Raw genomic sequence first — 6,000 nt, 5'->3', positions numbered from 1 at the left:
GCCAAAATGTGGTGGCGGTCACATGTTGAGTGTCAACCAACAGAGGTGCCACCTATGACTTGGGCATCATTCTCTAGCTTGTTTATGGAGAAGTATATCCCCTGGACTTTGAGGGATAGGAAAAGAGATGAATTCTTGATCCTAGATCAAGGTAGGATGTTGGTTACTGCATATGAGGCTAAGTTTCGTGCACTTTCCAGATATGCCACTCAGCTTTGTTTCAGTCCACAAGAGCGGATTCACCGTTTTGTGAAGGGATTGAGATCAGAGTTGCGAATTTCAGCCTTACAGATAGCAGCTACAGCGAGATCCTTTCAAGAAGTGGTGGACTTCGTGATAGAGGTGGAAGGAGTGAATCCATATGACTTCACTATGGCAACGACATCAAAGAGGTTTCGAAAGGGAGGTGAGTTTAATGGTTCTTACTCTAGAGGACAGGGTTCAGGAGGTTACTCAGTCCAATCAATTCAGTCTTCACTACAGACTGTAGTTGGGGGTCCCCCTCAGACCGGTCAACACTTCTCTAAGAGACCTATGCTTGAATCCAGAGAGTGTTATGGATGTGGGGAGACTGGACACATTAAGAGGTATTGTCCAAAACAAAGTTACAGATCTCCAAATGTTAGAGGGAGAGGTGGTTATGGAAGAGGTCGTCATTCTGGAGGATGTGGTGGTCGAGGTAATGGTGGTCACCAAAACGGCCGGGGTGATGGGCAAACTGTAGCCACTACAGCACAACATGGTAGGGGCAATGGACAAACAGGTGACAGGGACCATTGCTACGCCTTTCCTGGGCAGTCTGAAGCGGAGACATCGGATGTTGTTATCACAGGTAATCTTTTGATTTGTGATTGCATGGCTTCGGCTTCTGTATTATTTGATCCTGACTCCACATTTTCATATGTATATTCCTCATTTGCTAATGGTCTTAATTTACATTGTGAATTGCTTGACATACCTATTTGTGTGTCTATTCCGGTGGGTGAGTCTGTAATAGTTGAAAGGATATATAGGTCTTGTTTGGTGAATTTTGTGGGAAACAATACTTATGTAGACTTGGTTATCTTAGAAATGGTTGATTTTGATGTAATTCTGGGTATGACTTGGCTTTCTCCGAATTTTGCGATCTTGGATTGTAATGCTAAAACAGTGACGTTAGCCAAGCCTGGGACAGATCCGTTAGTGTGGGAGGGTGATTACACTTCCAATCCAGTTCGTATCATCTCCTTTCTTCGTGCTAGGAAAATGGTTAGTAAGGGTTTAGCGTTCTTGGCACATCTCAGGGATGATACTACCCAAGTACCCCCAATCGAATAGGTCTCGATAGTTCGTGAGTTTTTAGATGTGTTTCCCGTAAACCTTCTGGGTATGCCACCGAATAGAGACATTGACTTCTGCATTGATCTTTAACCGGGTACTCGCCCCATTTCTATACCCACTTATAGAATGACTCCCGCGGAGTTAAGAGAGTTAAAGACCCAACTTCAAGAGTTGTTAAGTAAAGGTTTCATTAGACCAAGTGCATCCCCTTGGGGTGCTCCGGTGTTATTTGTGAAGAAGAAGGATGGGAGTTTTCGGATGTGCATAGACTACCGGCAGTTGAACAAGGTAACTATTAAGAACAAATATCACATTCCTTGCATTGATGACTTGTTCGTTCAGTTACAAGGTGTTTGTGTCTTCTCTAAGATTGACTTGAGATCCGGTTATCATCAATTGAAAATACGAGCAACGGATGTGCCAAAGACTGCTTTTCGGACCAGGTATGGGCATTACGAATTTGTAGTGATATCTTTTGGGCTTACGAATGCCCCTGCTGCTTTCATGAGCTTGATGAATGGGATTTTTAAGTCATATCTGGATCTCTTTGTGATCGTATTTATTGATGATATATTGGTATATTCAAAGAGCAAGAAGGAACATGAGGAGCACTTGAGAATGGTATTGGAAATGTTGAGGGAGAAAAAGCTTTATGCCAAATTCTCTAAGTGTGAGTTTTGGCTAGATTCAGTGTCCTTTTTAGGGCACGTGGTTTCTAAGGATGGAGTGATGGTGGATCCTTCTAAGATTGAGACAGTGAAAAATTGGGTAAGACCTACTAATGTGTCAGAAATAAGGAGCTTTGTTGGTTTAGCTAGCTATTACCGTCAATTTGTCAAGGGATTCTCTTCCATTGCTTCACAATTGACGAACTTAACTAAGCAGAATGTTCCATTTGTATGGTCGGATGAGTGTGAAGAAAGCTTTCAAAAGCTCAAGACCTTGTTGACTACTGCACCAATCCTTACCCTGCCAGTAGAAGGTAAGAATTTCATTGTCTATTGTGATGCATCCTATTCAGGTTTGAGTGCAGTGCTAATGCAAGAGAAAAACGTAATTGCTTATGCTTCAAGGCAATTAAAGGTGCACAAACGTAATTATCCGACCCATGATTTGGAAATGGCTGCGGTAGTGTTTGCCTTAAAGCAATGGAGACACTATCTATATGGGGTTAAGTGCGAAGTATACACGGATCATCGTAGCCTACAGTATGTCTTTACTCAAAAAGATTTGAATTTGAGACAGAGGAGATGGATGGAGCTACTGAAGGACTACGATATCACGATCTTGTATCATCCGGGAAAGGCTAATGTTGTGGCAGACGCCTTAAGTAGAAAAGCAGGGAGCATGGGAAGTCTAGCTCACTTGCAAGTTTCTAGACGTCCATTGGCTCGAGAGGTTCAGACTCTGGCTAACGACTTGATGAGGTTAGAAGTAAATGAGAAGGGAGGATTGTTGGCTTGTGTGTAGGCAAGATCTTCTTTTCTTGACAAGATTAAGGGAAAACAGTTTGAGGATGAGAAACTAAGCAGAATCCAAGATAAAGTATTGCGAGGAGAGGCTAAGGAAGCACAAATCGATGAGGAAGGTTTTTTGAGAATCAAGGGAAGGGTATGTGTACCCCGTGTCGATGATTTGATCAACACTATTCTGACAGAGGCTCATAGTTCAAGGTATTCTATACATCCTGGTGCAACCAAGATGTATCGTGCATTAAAGCAACACTTTTGGTGGAGTAGAATGAAGCGTGATATTGTTGATTTTATTGTCAAATGCCCAAACTGTCAGCAACTAAAGTATGAACACCAGAGGCCCGGAGGAACACTTCAGAGAATGCCCATTCCTGAATGGAAGTGGGAAAGGATTGCAATGGATTTCGTAGTTGGTCTTCCAAAGACAATGGGTAAGTATGACTCTATCTGGGTAATTGTGGACAGATTAACTAAGTCTGCTCATTTCATTCCGGTCAAGGTGACTTATAATGCAGAGAAGTTAGCCAAAATTTACATCTCAGAAATTTTTCGGTTGCATGGGGTTCCACTCTCCATCATATCAGATAGAGGTACGCAGTTTACTTCTAAGTTTTGGAAAACATTGCATGCGGAATTGGGTACTAGGTTGGACCTTAGTACTGCGTTCCATCCTCAGACTGATGGTCAGTCTGAGAGAACGATTCAAGTGTTGGAGGATATGCTTCGTGCATGTGTGATAGAATTTGGTGGTCATTGGGATAGCTTCTTACCCTTAGCAGAGTTCTTCTACAACAATAGCTATCACTCAAGCATTGATATGGCCCCATTTGAGGCACTATATGGGAGAAGATGTAGGTCTTCCATTGGGTGGTTTGATGCATTTGAGGTTAGACCTTGGGGTACTGACCTTCTGAGAATCGTTAGATAAAGTGAAATCTATTCAAGAAAAGCTGTTAGCGGCTCAAAGTAGACAGAAAGAGTATGCAGATCGAAAGGTTAGAGACTTGGAGTTCATGGAGGGTGAACAAGTCTTGTTGAAGGTTTCACCGATGAAAGGGGTGATGCGTTTTGGTAAAAGGGGTAAATTAAGCCCAAGGTATATTGGTCCCTTCGAGGTTCTGAAGCGCATAGGGGAGGTGGCTTATGAGTTAGCCTTGCCTCCAGTGCTGTCCGGAGTACATCCGGTGTTTCATATGTCTATGTTGAGAAGATACCATGGGGATGGAAACTACATTATCCGTTGGGATTCAGTTCATCTTGATGAAAAATTGTCTTATGAGGAGGAGCCTGTTGCTATTTTAGATAGAGAAGTTCGCAAGCTGAGGTCAAGAGAGATTGCATCCATCAAAGTTCAATGGAAGAATCGACCCGTCGAAGAAGCCACTTGGGAGAAAGAGGCTGATATGCGAGAAAGATACCCACACCTGTTTACAGATTCAAGTACTTCTTGTCGCCCTTGTTTTTCTTCTTATGATCGTTCGAGGACGAACGATGGGTAAATTGGAATCTATTGTAACGACCTGTTTAGTCGTTTTGAGCAGCAGATTTTATTTCTGGAAAAACAGGCTGAGACGACGGAACCCACGACGGACCGTCATGGGCACGACGGACCGTCGAGGGGGTCTCGTTTCAAAACACTTAGAAATTCTAAAAAACGGGTACTGAAATCGACTCTCTGAACTTTGTAACAGAATGGCGGGACGGACCATCACAGACTCTTCAGAGAATTGAGTCTCTGAACTCTTTGACGGAGCAGCAGGACGGACCGTCGCAGGCACGACGGCCCGTCACAGGCTACGTAATCCCAGACTGGGTCGGATTTCTGTAATTATTTTAAGGGGCGTTTTGGACTATTCCTGCTTTAATTATAAAGTTAGTGGGTTAATTCTAATAAGTCTAATCACTTGGGGGTTAAAAGAGGTAACCTTAAGTTAATTAGTGGGTTATTATTGCCATCTTTTATTCTTAATTATATGCTAATTAGGGTAAAAGAAAGAGGGTTTGAATAAGAAAAAGAAAAAGAACATAGAGAGAGGGAGAAACTATCGAGCGAGAGAGAGAGAAGAACGCAGCTTTGGGAACTTGCTTGCTTGATTTCTAATCTTTGGTGGAGGTAGGTTATGGTTTTTACACTATTCGTAGTAAACTCTTAATAACGAATGATATGTATTGGGTAGTGTTGTAAAACCCTTCTATATCCTTAATTGTGTGTTTGCATGTTGTGATTATATAATTGTGATGAAATAAGCATGATGAAGCTATTGAATCTTAAATCTTGAAAGAGAAACCCTAATCTACTTTGTTAATGATGATGCCTTAGTGTAAAAGAAGGTTTGATGAACGAAAGTAGTGAGATTAGGGGATCGGGTGCCACGTTCCGGTACCAGGATAGTATATGAGGATCGGAGTGTCACGTTCCGACACCAGGATAGTATATGGATCGGGTGCCACATTCCGGTACCAGGATAGTATATGAGGATCGGAGTATCACGTTCCGACACCAGGATAGTATATGGATCGGGTGCCACGTTCCGGTACCAGGATAGTATATGAGGATTGGAGTGTCACGTTCTGACACCAGGATAGTATATGGATCGGGTGCCACGTTCCGGTACCAGGATAGAATATGGATCGGGTGTCATGTTCCGACACCAGGATAGAATGAGGAGTGGAGTGTCACGTACCGACACGAGAGGAATAAAGATAATGAATCTTGAAAGATGTTAATATATTCACTCTAATGAACCTAATTCCCAAATGAGTATGATGAGGAGGCGTGAGTCCTCGTTGATGAGCTTGGTGTTATGACCAAGGATTATGGTAATTGTAAATGCCGCATGTTGAGTATTGTAGTTGATTTTAGGATGTTATCTGATATATACTGTTTTCTATTTTGAGTTGGCCGATGATACCTACTCAGTACTTGTGTTTGTACTGACCCCTACTTGTATATGTTTTCTTTGTTATTTGTGAAGTGCAGCAAACGTTCCATCGTCTTCAACTCAACCGCAACTCTAGCCAGTCTTCACTACTCCGGATTTCAGGGTGAGTTAATGCTTCTAGCTTGGACTGGATCTTCCTCTTCATGTCTTGATGCCTTGAAGTTCCGGCATGGACTAGCTTTTTATGTATTTTAGCTTCTAGATACTCTTAGCTTTAGTAATTTGAAGTAGATGTTCTTGTGATGATGACTTCCAGATTTTAGGAT

The sequence above is a fragment of the Solanum lycopersicum genome, chromosome 4 (assembly GCF_036512215.1).
Source record: "Solanum lycopersicum chromosome 4, SLM_r2.1".
Lineage (NCBI taxonomy): Eukaryota > Viridiplantae > Streptophyta > Magnoliopsida > Solanales > Solanaceae > Solanum > Solanum lycopersicum.
The sequence above is the reverse complement of the archived record's forward strand: the minus strand, read 5'-3'. Positions refer to the sequence as shown.